General features: G+C 34.5%; 1 protein-coding gene and 1 pseudogene across 1 annotated transcript in view; one reads left to right on the top strand and one right to left on the bottom strand.

The window, feature by feature from the left end:
• KCNH7 (potassium voltage-gated channel subfamily H member 7) overlaps positions 1–15213 on the bottom strand; it is a 476729-nt gene that overhangs the window by 254182 nt on the left and 207334 nt on the right. The gene's annotated exons all lie outside the window — the stretch shown is intronic.
• LOC123812764 lies at positions 5371–11192 on the top strand (annotated as a pseudogene).

Genomic DNA, 15213 nt, shown 5'->3' with positions numbered 1-15213 from the left:
ATCATCGAAAGCATTTGTACAATTTACATTATAATGAAAATTTATTTCTACTTAGAAAAGTACCTTATTTTTTTCTCACAATGCCATTTATTTTTTTGCTTAAAAGTAAAGAGAAAAATTCAGTAATCCTATGTGTTACTGCAGCCTGGCTTTCAGGTTACGCACGGTTGTATTCTTTTTATTTTCATGAATGTGTTTCTCAGCCTCTACCTAAGTTTCAGGCTGGGGAACAGTGGAATTGAGAGTCAGTTAGTCAGCTAACAGTGTGGAAAAGCCAGAATAGGAAAGAAAGGCAGCAGAGACTAATTTCTTGGCTTTAAGGATTTAGAAAACCAAAGCAACAGGTCTCTGACAGAGGTTCCACACAATCAGATGCTAGAGGAGTGAGGGAAAAGACTGGGAAAAATTCACAAATAAAGTTCTACATATAAAGCTGAGCTGGAGTTAGGATTCTTCAAGGCATTATTGCTGGTCACTAGTCAGATATACAGAAATTGTTTAGAGAATACTTGCTTCACAATCAATAGTAATGTAACATTTCCAATAGATCAATTGGGTTATTCATGTATAAAGTATACTTTCAAATTTAATGTGAATTAATATTAAATAGAGCCTGTAAAATAACTATAAAATCTAATTTATAAATAGGAAAAATATTCTGCATCTATTAAAATGACACACCATTTAGAATATTTTAAAATAATTTCTATAATTTTAGATTATTAATTCTGATAATCACAAGCATATAGTTTAGGGACCTTTTTAACATTTGTTTATTTTTTCAATTAATTAAAATATAAAAGAAATAAATGAAAATATTCCTAGATAAATCTAGCTTTAGTAAAGAGATGTATATAATTAATTTATATAATTAGGATTATTATAATAGGATAATTATCCTATCCATCAGGATAACAAAGAGAAAAAGATTAATTATATTTTTCTAAGTAAATGATGCATTATAATAGTAAATTATAAAGTGATGTAATTATAGATTATTGTTGCTATAAGAGTTCTATCTACCTCTTCCCCCTATTTTTTAGTCTCAGGTAGCTATATTTTGTAAATGAGAAGTGCCCATTTGCTTCTGGAGGCAGTATAACTAGGAATAATAAAACCGAGTATTCTCTAATCCCTGACATGGTTCAGGACATGCTACTCTAAAATATAACACCTTTGTATATGGAATATTCAAGAGGAAGGAATTTGAGAAATGGCACATGCAGAAAGGTCTCTCTGATCTTCTACTGAAGCAAGTCACAAAACCCCGTCATGTGATAAAGGCCCTCCCTACAGCTGGAGGAAATGAGCATCTTTAGTTCTGATGATTGAGGGACACAGAGAAGAATCTGAAGGCACAGGCTTTTTTAAGCTCCTTCCACCAAATTGCCACACTTAGCTCACACTCTTTGTCCTATCACATCTTTCAACTCTTGATCAAACCTTGCATAAAAATACTCAGATTTAACCATTTCTTCTGGCCTTTGTTTTCTTATGTCATATAAAACTTATGTTAAATAAATTTGTATGCTTTTCCCTTGTTAATCTATCTTTGTGAGTCTAATTTTCAGGCCCATTCAGGAACCCTAAGAGGGTCAAGGAAAACTTTTGCTTCCCCTAACTGAATGTTATAACAGAGATCCCACAATGCCATTAAATAAAATAATCATTTATAAAATCTGCATCTTAAAGATCATTTTAGAGGACACATGTGCTCATACACACACATACAAACCAATATAGAACTTCATTTAAATGTATATAAGGAAGCATTGGTTAAAAAACTCAAGTACTGTTTTAGAAATAAAGCATATCCAATTTTACTTTGGGAAGACAAAATAATCCATCTTATTTTTCAAACTCGAATCTTTTATAAACTGCTACATTTTGTTTAAAATACTTTTGTGTTTTTTTCATTACTTGTGATATATAAAAATCTATGAGTTTAGTACTGTGAATATTAATGGACTGATAGATCAATTGAATCTTCTGTCAGACTAAGTGATACAGCTTAATAAATGTCCATGATTCTCTCCTATATCCTTTAGGAGATACGGAAAACTATCCAGCACAGCAATTGGATTTTAAGCCATATTATTACATAGATTAATTAAATAGGAGTATAAAAGATAGAAGAGTAAGATTAAAAGACACAGGCCAGGCAGCATTGTTATGGCTCATTTACGTATACATTCATGCATGTTCTGATTCATTCTTTCAGCAAGCATTTGTTGAAATTCTGGCATGGGTAGATCCCTTTTTTAGGCACTCTTAGTGATACAAAGATAAAAGTGAAAAAAGATCCTGTTTTTAAAGTTACTATAATTTGGTAAGCTTTTGCAGAATGTATACCTTATCTGTCTATTCATTCATTCATTCATTCATTCACTTACTCTTCATTAATAATTTTGTGTCAAAAGCTGTGCTAGGCTATTCATTTATTAACCATGAAAGATACAAAATGATTAAGAAAAATATCCAACTTAATAAATATAATATACTCCAGTTTATTAAAATATTCTCTAAATAAATAACAAAGTCTAAAAAGATATTGCCAGGAGAATGAGGACTAAATTTGAAAATATCACTATTTCTTTAACTGGGTATATCTTATGAATAATCAGGACAAGAACCCAAGGGTAATATCGAAAAATTATTTGAGGGGAATTAATTATATTTTTATAATTCTCCCTAAAATGGAGCAAGCAGAATTAATTCTTGTTCTACTATACTCAATTCTTCCAAAAAGCCAAATCCCTTTTCCAAATCTCCCTCTAGAAAACCCTCAAAAATCAATGCCAGATGACAGCTAATCTATTAATGTTTTCCCCTGTGATCACACAACCTGAAAACAAAAGGCAATATTATGTCCTTCCCTGAAAGGGACCCTTTCAATGGATATACAAACATATATTCTTATTATTGAGGAAATAATTTTTTTCTCTTAGGTATTTGTTGACAACTAAAGGCTTTGTTTATAGTTAGAAATTAATCTCCAAATCCTGGGACATGCTTCACAGCAATTAAGACCAAGTCCAAAATATTGGGAGAACTTTGGTCAGTGCTCAGACACTCTGCTTATAGTTAGCTGATCCTGCATTGAATCATTGTATATTCTGTGAAGTAGTTGGGTAAATGTGCAGCTATATATATATAGACATTGGATACCATGCTAGATGCTGTTAGTGGAGATGTAGGACCCCACGTTTAAAAGTCAGCTTGGTCCAGAAATTTTAACATTTGTGCAAAACCACCTATATGCTGATAATTTCAAGTGCATATTTCCTGTTTCTTTAAACTCTTGTTGATTATGATAAGATAAAACAAATTCTTTGACTTGCCTTTGATCCTGAAAAATATTTTAGATAGTGGGCTCCTTAGTTTTTCTTTAAAATATTTTTCTACTAATATTTCATCTTTGTTATTGCCAATGTCATTTCTCAAGTTCTCTAGATTTACAACTTACATCTACTTTGAGATTCTTTATCCACCATGATTTATTTTAAATCATTTTAGAATTCTGTCAATTACACTTCTACTAGGTCTAATGGATCCTCCTCATGATGTGTGTCCTATTTGTGAAGTAAGAGTCAACTCATGCGTATATAAATGGGAAAACCTTCCCCAATTTTTCCTGCCTCCCTTTGCACTAGGTGCCAAGAAAGCATAGAATAATCTTCCTGTCACAGACCTTCTGTCACATAATTCCTTTGCTCAGTAATATACAGGAAATCCCCAATACTAAGACTCAATATAATGTATTATTCAAATTGAATATTATCCTGGAACAAAAAGCATGAATTGGGAATGCCCCCAAGTCAATTGGGGCGTATGGTCACTCCAACCAGCAATGACCCAAACCTCTTTCTCTGCCATCTAAATGCCTCCACCAATTAACTTATCCCTTTTTTTCCATTTCACACATATTTTTGTATGTATATTGTTAAACAATTTTAGTTATTCCCACAAAATATTCAAGATAATCACCAAACTTTAACCTTGTAACTTCCACAGACAATTCTGTAATTTTATTTTGTGATTTTTATCTTCTTTTTCCTCTGCTTCAAATACTGGGTAAGGTCATCATTTAAGTCAGAGCATGTGAACAGGTGATGCTTGGCATTGGAGGACCCTAGCAATGTGCTCCCACTGACAATAATCCTGTACCTAATGAAGAGCCAGAGAACAGACATCTCTCACAACTGAGAATGCTCTTTTGGCTCTGCCACGCTTAGGCATTTATGAACTTATCTAACTATGTGTTTCAAAGTAGGGGAGAAAGGCTGGAACCCTTTTAATAGATGTATCCCTAATAAGCATTAGGGATTCTGAAAACAATTCATGCTTTAATACATTTGTTTTGATAACTGATTACACACAACTAACTGTGTGGCTAGATAAAACCATATAGAGTTATTATCTACATATATATTTAATTAACAGACTTCAAATCAATTTAATAAGTACATATTCATTACTTATTCTGTGTTGGTGTTTATATGTATAGAATAACACCCCCAAAAGATTAAATATTATCAGTTGGTTAAATTTCCTACAGATGCAGAAATTTTATGTGTAATTTTTATAAGAAGTTGTTCAGTATACAAAGTAGCTATTAACTTTTATTTTAGCAAAATAGAGGTGGTTCATTTAGTTGCATTTGTTAAGCAATCAGTTTGTATTATTCTCTGTATCATTAGTTACATGCTAGCACAAATATTTCTTTTATGAGAGAAGTCACCAAAATACCAAAAGATAAAATTTGCTCTTAAAGGGTATTTTTCTCTTGCCACTTCTCATGTGAAACTCTTAAAATAATATTCAGTCTAATTTCTCTCGATATATAGTCTGCTATTCTATTTCTGCAAAATGAGAACATTCTGTTCTATTCATTCTCTCACTTACATTTAGAAACTGCAGAGAAGTTTAAATTAAACTCCTAAAGAAATTAACTGCCATTCTTATGCATAGTTATCAAATATACAACACTTCTGTGTCAGTTGCTCAGAGGAGATGTGCTTTGCTGATGACACTAACCAGCTCTTCCGCCATCTAAACCTGCACAGGAGGCAGTATCAGAAGTGGGTCAGTACCACTGTCACATGATGATATTCAGGCTCCGCTTATGTGAGCCAGTGAGGGCAACGGGAGGGATATTGGCCACTGGATCACAATGGGATATACAAAACAGAAAGGTTTTTGGGTCTAACATAATTATATTGGTATTCTTTTATTGCAAATCTATAGCAAATGTCATCAAATAGGTCTTTTTATGCTGGCAGATGTCAAATGGAGTCAAATTAGTTTACTCTTAACACAGGAAAGAAGTTTTAGTACCTCTCTTGGTTTCAATTTTATTCTTTATTGGCGATGGGGTGAGAGACGAGATTGATCTCTGACTTTTCTATATTAAGAATTTCTAAACTGTTTATATTTCATCGAACCATTTGTTTAGAGATACTGCATACCATAATCTGTCTCTGCTCTTTTTTTAATCTAAAATTGTCAACTATTAGCAATGTTATATAGTTTAAACTTTATGATAATTTACGCAAGTATGATTCATTTTACAATTTCATATTAAATGATCTGATATGCTGACAAAAGTAAACTGGTTTGACTATAGAACTGCTTTTTATATGTAGCCCATTAATACTATGAACATACACTGAAAAACAGTGATCTAGTTAAAATTCCTCTCACTGTGGTTTGGTCTAGAGGTTAAGAACCTGGATTGCAGAGCTAGACATGTAGGGTTTAAAGTCAGTCATATGGCTGTTGGGAACCAGTCTGTGTGGTTTCCAAGACCGTAGCCCTGTGAGAACAAGCCCTGAAAGGGGCTAGTAAGTCTCCCTGGAAAACCAGGTAAAAACACAGGTGGCAAGCATGACTGAACTCTAACACTGGGGGTTCCCATGTGAGTCAGGCCTGAAATGTACATTGTATCTTTTGAAGCTTGATCTGCTTTGTTTTGTATAGCCCTGGTGATATAAACTGGATGTTTAAGTTCAAGGCATACAGAGTAAACTCCTTATCTCATGAAACGTGTCTTAAAGACCCTCTGGCATCAGCATGATGAACAGACCCTTACCTATGACAGATCTCTGTGTTCCTTCAATTGTTGTCTATAGATAATACCTGTTTTTGTATGACTATAGCCTTTTGACATTGATTGATGAGCTATGCATGTATACACCCACACATACCATTCCCAATAGAATCCATTTGGAAAAAGGGCTTGGGGCTTGGGGTGTTCTCCACTAGAGGGAATTGCCACTCCCTTTCCCTCAAGAACAGCAAGATTGTGTCAGGATGATTTTTATACCATCCATGGCAGATGGGAGGATTCTGCTGGACTGAGCTCCTTCCACATATCACAAACAAATTATATAATCTCCCTGTACCTAATTTTCCTTTAAAATGGAGATAGTACTAACTTATGAGTCTGTGATAAGTATTAAATAAACTAATATTTATAAATTCTTTGAAGGTGAATGCCCTAGTTTACACTATGTATGTGTTAGCTAATAACATTATCTTTTGGCTCAATAATATGAGGGTATCTATGAGAAGAAGGAAAACAGGATTAGAAATAAGGACTATAGGATTGGAAAAATGAAGACTTGTACCCTTAATCCTCATAAATCTGCTTCTGCATTTGGAAAGTTGGAAGCAATGATGCTTATACATGCCCCGTGTAGAAAATAGTCTGCTGCTGTTGGCTACTGTGCAATGCCCCCCTTTATTTATACTTCTTCACTTCACTAAATTTTCTGAGTCTTCTTTAAATTCTAATATTCCAAAGTTAATTAGACAAGTCCTTACTTAACTATGTCTTTTGTGATTTTTATAGACTGCTATCATACACATTTTCCCAGAATAAGAAATTACATAATTTTTATTAACTATATGATGACCCTACCATCTCCTTTACCAATTTTTAAAGCTTTTCTCCCAATCTTCTTTAATTTCATTATACCAAATGCAAGTTACAGATAATTTTAAGTAGCTTGGTGTTTAAATGTGTAACTTTTAAATCTAACTTCATGGGTACAAATCCTGGTTTTGTTTCATTCATTTGCTCATCTATAAAAGAAGAAAAAAAAGGAGTGTTGCTTCATGACAGTGTTGTGAAGATTGAATGAGTATGCAGATAAAGCACTTAGAATTTTACCTGCCATATGATAGTCTTCGACAAATGTTTCTTATTATCTTCTCACTTTAGGCAAGTAGAAGCTAGTGGTGGAGAGAGACTGGTGGGGAACAGAGAATTTTAGAGGTGTAGTTGCTTTAGGCAGAAAATGGGCTCAGGCAGCAAGATTTCCCTTTTTTATGCTGTAGAGTTACTACATGATTTAAAAAATAGAATTGGGTAACCAGTATTCAAATAACATGAGAATATTCAAGCTCTATTCCACCCCACAGGGTTTGGTTGTTTAACTTTCTAGTATTCTGTTATGCATCAGGATTGTAGAAGAAAGAGCTGCAGGGTTAGGGATCACATTAAAAAGCTCACATTGGAAAGAAAGGCTGTAACAAAAAGACATAATTTATTATAAAAGGCAGAGGTAGGAGCTAAAATAAAAAAGACAGAGGAGACTATGGGATGTAGTCTCTAGAAATTATTTAAAATGAATAGCTACATATTTGTTAATAAAATGAAAGTGGAAGGATATGAGATTACCAGTTATATTCATATTTCCTTGTATAATAAAACTAAGGTCTTTGACTTGGAACCTGCTAAGGAACTTGTGGTGGCTTAGAGGTTGGCTTTCACTCAGGAATAATCTAGCCGTGACATATGTCACCACCTTGATTGCCAAAATAGATTCACATCAAAAATACTTAAATTTTCTGGTGAGTAAATTCTTTGAGAGCAAAGGGAAAAAACTGTATCTTTTTTCCTTTTGCAGTCCCAGAGTGCAGTAGTGACTTGTGCATACTATCTATTCAGAGATTGTTAGTAAAAAGAATGGCTGACTTATTGACTATACAACTTAAGGAAGTCTCATATGTATACTGTCTTTGCAGTTTTAATTGAAAGCATCAAACTGCATAAAAATAAAGAATGATAAATTAGCAGTGTTATAGCATCAAGATACATGGATGTGTACACACTTATTCCTCTGGGTTTCCAAATTTTAGATGACTCACCTGTCTCACCAATGAGCTATTGGATAAGAAAAATATTCTCAGAGCATGAGCTCTGGTGAGTGATCCCATGTGGTTATGTTTTCATTACACCACTGACACAATAGGAAAATGTGTTGGATGAGTGTTACTAAAATCAATTTGGAAACAAGACATTTGGTGCATGGATTCTAAAATACCCAAAATCAAAGTAGGTGCAAAAAGGAAGCTCTTGAAATGGATGTGAACCTTCCAGCAAAGCTGAAGTGAGATTTGTTGTATGTACTTTTTAAAGTGAAAAAATAAAATTTACTCTTACTAACATGGGTAAAGAGAGAACTCACCTAGGGGGGATACTTGATAGATTTTATGGCAGCAAGGTGTCTCCAGAAGCCCCTCTGACTTGTGGGTGATGAGGTGATCTAACAGGAAAATTCATGTGACTCAACTGAAAATTATTGGGAGTAAAAAAATTACTCAGCAAGATAGTAAGTTCCTCAAGCTCAATAGTTTTTTTAAATAAAGCAGAAATACCAATTAGAAAATATAATGGTAAAAGAATGTAATTTGTGATACCAGCAAGGATAACACAACAAAAATTCTTGATAACAAATTGAAAAAAAAGTGTATGACAACTATCTGAGGAAAACTCTGAGTTTATGGAATGTGTGATACTAAAAATAACTCAATAATTAGAGAAATGTATTGTCTCCAAATTTAAAAGCTCAGTTTTTTAGGAAGTCAGTTTTCTCAAATTATTCTATAAATCTAAAATAATTTCAATCAAACTCAACACTACAGAGTCCAGAAAAATACATATGAATACATATTAATATAGCTTGAAAAAATGGCATTTATCACTTTTTGGAAAGAATAGACTACTCAAGAAATAGCTTTGTGACAATCAGTTAATTATTTGAAAAGAAATAAAATTAGATTATCTATATAAAATCAAAATATTAGGACTGGAGAGCCTGAGTTCAAATTTTCAACAGTATAGAATGAATGCCATGGTGGTTCTGCTAAACTTTGAGACTTCAGAAGGGATGTGAAAGTATACTGTAACTTTCATTGGACCTACAGATTAAACCACAGGTGGGGACAATGTCACGAGTTAAAGCCTTATTCTTATGATGCTCCCATAGACTTCATCAATTTTGTATCTTTGAATGAGAAGGAAGATACCCTAAACATAGACTCTTGGTTTGAAGAGACAGCCAATTGGAGAATAAGTTTCCTGGAAGCATGGGATGGGGCTTTTTCAGGAAAAAACTCCTTTGAGAAAGGTAAACCCTCAGCAAGGCATTGCTGTATTTGAGACCCTTGACAACTCTTATTAAAAAGAGTCAGAAAAAGAAAATCTGGTGCCATAGACCAGTCCCTCAAATGCTTGTTCTTCCCTAGAAGTCAAGGGAACCACCTCAAGAAATACTCCATCCCAGCCTCACAGAAGATCTGTTAGACTCTCTGCTCAAAAGGATTTGGCACAGAAAGAAAAACACCATGTAAAGATGGAAGTCAAGAGATGTGCTACTTTGTAATCACAAGTGAAATTCTATCCTCCAAAGAATGAAATTTTCTAACAATAAAAAGAAACCAGAAGAAGAAGAAGATGGTACTGCTCATCAAGATACTTCTGGAAAGAATAAGAAAGCCAAGGGCAAACATATTCCACCTGTAAGGTGGAAGATTTTAGGAAGTACTGAGGGGCAAGAGTTGGAAAAAAAGCATGAAAATGCAGCAGGGGGTGATGGAGATGCAGGAAAAGAATGAAGAATTCAAGAAACTTGCTCTTGCAGGAGCAGGACAACCTGTGAAGAATTCAGTGAGCCAAATAACCAAATCAGTTAACTTCCACTTCCACATAGATAAGAAAATCAAACATCCTAAGAACCAAGAGGGATATAAGGTAGTGAACTTTACACCTGAACTGTGAAAGCATTCTCCATCTCCCATCCGATTCAACTAAGGGATGCATCATTATAAAGCCTTTGAACCTGTGTCAAGGAAAGAAAAGAACATTTGGTGAAAGAGCTTTTCCATATATGCCTTTTGCAAAGCCGGTCAAAGTCTTCTGTAAATGAACACCTAACATACATCACTTGTAGAGCACAAAGGATGATATTACTCTGTGACCATCCCAGTCTGCTGTGGCCAAGATTTCCAGGGACCCACAGAATCCTGTGCTGCAAACCGTACAGTGCACAAGGCCTGTGATCTGTGAAAGTGAAGCAGATTAGAAGGCTGAAGAGCTGAAGAAACTTCAACAATATAAATTCAGAGCATAGAAACATAATCTCAGAATTCTTGAAGGGGTGCCCATCTCACCCAATAAACTGCCTGAGAAAAGAATCCACAAATATGAGTCAAAAGAAGAAACCACAAACAATAAAAAATAAAATCAATGAAGAAAAAAAGAGAGAATAAATCAGATGATGAACAATTTGAATTTCATTCCAGAACTTGCCTGACTAACATCTTGGAAGATGTGGGTGTTTCTGAAAAGAAAGTACTTCCAATCACTGTCCACAAGTCACTGGCTTTTGCATTAAAGAACAGAATCCAAATGCCTACCCACGATGAGGAAGAGGAACCAGTAATGATAAAAGCTCAACCTCTGCCATGTTATGGGGTATCTTTTAAACCCCATATCCCAGAGGTAAAAACTGTAGAAATATGCCCTTTCTCTGTTGATTTTCAAGACAAAGAATGTCAGTTATAGATGAAGAAAATAAAAACCCTAGAGAAAGAGAAGGCACCCAAATTCAAGACACTACCTTTGACTCATTTTAACACCATTAACCTGCCAGAGAAGGTGAACAATGCAACCCAGATTTAGCCTTTCTGCTTGAAAACAGACAAAAAGTTACTATGAAGGCACAGACTTAGAAGCACCAGCCAGAGGATGTACGGAAACAGCAGAAAGAAGCAACTTGCTTCAAGGAGCCCAGTGAAGGCAGCAGTTGCAGGAGGCCAGGCAGCAGGAGGGAGAGCAGCAGAGAAGGGAGCTGGCCAGGCTATGGAAAGAACTGGTGTACAAGGCAAACCCAATACCCAAGTGACCAGACTCTAACTGCCTTTATCTCCCCAGTTCTCTGCTCAGTTCTACTGCTGAACTCAGCTGTGAGCTGCAGACACCACTTAGGAAGAGGAGCCGCTTTTTCCATCAAACCAGGGACCTACTTTCTTTGTCATGGGGGCATGGAGAAAAACCATTTTTTTCAGACTTGTTCCTACCTATGCCTGACAGAACATACCAAACAGGCATGAACCCTAATTGTGCTGAGATTTGTTATCCTGCAATGTTGAGGGTAATAACAAGATTCATCCCATACATGTCTTGATCAGATTCCATGTAGTTATTTCCTTTGAACCATCAGTTGACTTTTAAGATGGGTTTTAACTCTGACAAGAATTTAAAGTCTTTATATCAGCACAGTGTAATTTCTATTGCCCCTTTCCACACTCTTCCTCTTTTTTTCTATTTTAAATCAGAAAATAAAGATAGTTAAATACTGAGATAGGAATTAAGTCATGGCATCCATAAGGAATAATCACTATATGAGTTTACTTCCCTTTTTTTTTGCACAAACAGGATTTAGAGTTAAGGAGCTCTTTGCTTCGAGGGTGAAAGCCTCATTAACTGAACAAGCAATGAGGAAGACTGTGTGGACTGATGGAGGGCTTCACAGAGCCTTCAGCAAGCTGTGGGCAGAGCTGCTGCTGGTAAGCCACATTGTTCCCTTATCGGTGCTGATTATAACAGGGATTGCCATGCAGTACACGTATTAAATCCTCCAGTAACTTGGATTGGCATAAATATGTGTTTGTCTTCCCCTCCCTGTTTTTGTTATTCGATGCCTGAAAATTTGTCAAGTCCTCTACCCCAAAATGTCAAAATATTAGGTAAAAATAGAGATAAATACTTTCAGAATCATATAAATGAAGTTGAAAAGGAGGGGAAGTCTTCCTAAATAAAATGGAAATCTAGAGTCATGAAGGAAGAATCTAATGGATTTCACTAAATAAAAATATTTTTTTGCAAAAGATAAGAAAAATAAAAGTCATAGCAAGTAATGATCTTGAAAAATTATTTGAGCCCTGGTTGGTGTGACTCAGTGGACTGAAGGCTGGCCTGCAAACCAAAGGGTTGCTGGTTCCCAGTCAGGGCATGTGCCTGGGTTGTGGGCCAGATCCTCAGTTGGGATATGTGAGAAGCAACCACACATTGATGTTTCTCTCACTCTCTCTCTTCTTTACCCTCTCTCTAAAATAAATAAATACTATCTTTAAAAAAACAAAAATTATTTGAAACATTTATATGAGACAAATATTAATATTCATAGTATGTACAACTATATAATAAGAATATTGGCCCTTTATTTTTAAGTTACCATTTATTGAACATTTTGCTATGTTTTAGGTCATTCACCTAGTTTTATACATATGTATTTTTCATGTTATCCCTATGAGGTATAGTACTGCAAATTTTTATTTTGAAGAAAAAACACTAGAGTGAAATAATTAGCCTATGGTTGAAAAGTTACATATCATCCTCTCAGCATTTAAGTCAAGAACTTTAGTTGAAGAATTCCTAACTGCAACATTCTATGAACTTCCCTTTGATTGTGTTTATAAAATTGTTTTTTTCACAGTTTTTGGTTTATAGTTTAATGTGTTTATACATTTATGATGGTAAAAAGTTGAGTCTATAGGCATATAAATATTGTTATCTATGGGATTTACCTTCTATGATGTTCAGTATACCTTCCTCACAACAGATAAACAAGATTTTCTTGTTTCTTGGTGTCATTTCATATAATCCATTAATCCATCTAGAATTTATTATAATAAAGTACTTTTTAGTAACTGGCATATAGTATGAGGTGAGATGCTAAACCAGTCCCCCCCCCCATGTACATAACTTGGTTATTACATTAAACTCTTATTTTTACTGGAGGCTATTTTGAATTCATCTGTTTTATCCCACTTATTATATGTCGATTCCTCTACTTATATTATATGGATTTTCTTATCACAAATTTATTCTAGTACTTGATAGGGTAAGCTTATTATTTTTGTTTTACACAACTTTCTTGAAAATTCTCTACAAACCGTTGATTTTTAAAAGTCCTATGCTTCTCTACAGCATTTCATCTCCCCATCCAGAAACAAGGTTTGCTTTTTCATTAACTTGAGTCCTCTTTACATGCTTTATAGTTTACATAGTTTGATAATTTCTTTCCCATAGATCCTTCACATTTATTGATGTTTTGTCTAGATTACTTATTTACCTTGTGTGTATATAATGAAAGAGTTGTGTATGAGGTATTACTATAGTTAATGAAGCATTTATCTATTTGATTGCATTTTCTATTGTAGCTATTGCTGGTTTTTGTGTATTATAAGGGCATTACTTGTTTAAGTAGCCACAGTGAAGACTATTTTATATCATTTAAATTCAATAATCATTTTTAAGCACTAAGTGCCCTGTGCCTGTTCTAGGAGTGTGAAGATATAAGTAGGACAGGAATCACTCAAAAGCATACAGGGTATTGTAGAGTTGTCTATAATCTTTATATCAAGGACTAGGATTCATGACATATTGAGAAAGGACAGAAACATTATTGGTATCTATGTAGAATAAATGAAAGATTTTTAGAAATCTCTCCAAAATATCAGGGACTATACTAAATCCTCCAATATCCTCACAGCATTTAGCACATTCTTACCTTTAACAACAACCACAGTAGTAACAGCTGCCATTTACTACCTCTTATGTATCAGGCGTTGCCATAAGGATTAAGGGTAATGCCGATAATCCCCCAACAACCTATCCAAGGGCATAATCCTCATTTCACTGATGAGGGAACCTAGATGCAGAGAGTTTAAGGAACATCCCCACAAATACTCTGCAAATACTTGACAGTCCTAGGATTCCAACAGGTCTATGTGCTTAGTGTCTTCCATTGTGCTCTGCCCTACACACAGAGGCAATAGTTAAAAGATGGCTAAATCATATTTGGTTACTACTAGTCAACAAGGAAAAGACTGGTTAAGCTAACCTTATATATGAGATTTTTTTTTGATTTGTTACTTGATGTAAGATCATAAATTGAGATGGGGATAGATAATAGACAAGTAGTATTGAAATAGCAGATTACATATCTAACAACTTTTGTTTCCTTCACTCTTTTGCAAAATGTAGCACCACACTGCCCAACATGTGGCTACTTAATTTTACATTTAAATTATTTAAAATCAAATAACATTAATAATTCAGTTCCTCAGTTGTACTGGCTATATTTCAAGTGCTTAAAAGCTCTATGCAGCTAGAAGCTACCAAAGTGGGTAGTGCCTAAAATTTCCACCACAGAAATCTCTATACAACAGTGTTGATTTAGCACATCTGACACAGAGATCATATTCTGGGGTTGTTCTATAATTTCATTTCCTCAGTGCACATTTAAATGCACTATGTGCCATGACATGAGCTTTAGTTTACAAAAACAGGGAAGACACAATCTCTTTCCTTAAGCTTTTCAAAATACAGTGGGAGACAAACACAATGAAATTACTATTCATGGGGATAATAATAACATAAAGGTCCATTCTACTTTTTATGGTCTCTTTCCCTGCACAAATGTATAGTTATTGCCTATTCCAGATTGATGTGGGGTGCCTGAATTATCTATTGCCCTAAAATGATGAGTTCAGTCATTATTTTTTACCTTAAAGTTTTGCAAATCTTAGTGCTGATTTTACACTCACCCACACAGGGTCAGAAATGCTGCCTTGACAGGTACATCTGAATCACACTTTCTACTAATTCTTTTTAGATAATAACTTTGTCAAGAGTGATCTATTTACATCTTCTTTTTCTTTGTTACCTAATGAAAAATAGAAAATCTTGACCTAGAATTCTCCCCATTTCATTTTGTACGAAATAACCACTGATAAAAAAAAACTATCAGCAAAACAGTCTGTTTCTTTATCATATTATGTATTTGAAGTCTCTCACTTTTGAGAAGATGCTGGAAAACCCTGCTGCTCTCTTGCAATCTGAGAGGAAACTCGACTTCA

This window comes from Phyllostomus hastatus, unplaced genomic scaffold (assembly GCF_019186645.2).
Source record: "Phyllostomus hastatus isolate PE091 unplaced genomic scaffold, TTU_PhHast_1.1 phas_contig_1, whole genome shotgun sequence".
Taxonomy (NCBI): domain Eukaryota; kingdom Metazoa; phylum Chordata; class Mammalia; order Chiroptera; family Phyllostomidae; genus Phyllostomus; species Phyllostomus hastatus.
Note: the sequence above shows the minus strand (reverse complement) of the source record. Positions and strands in the feature narration are given on the sequence as shown.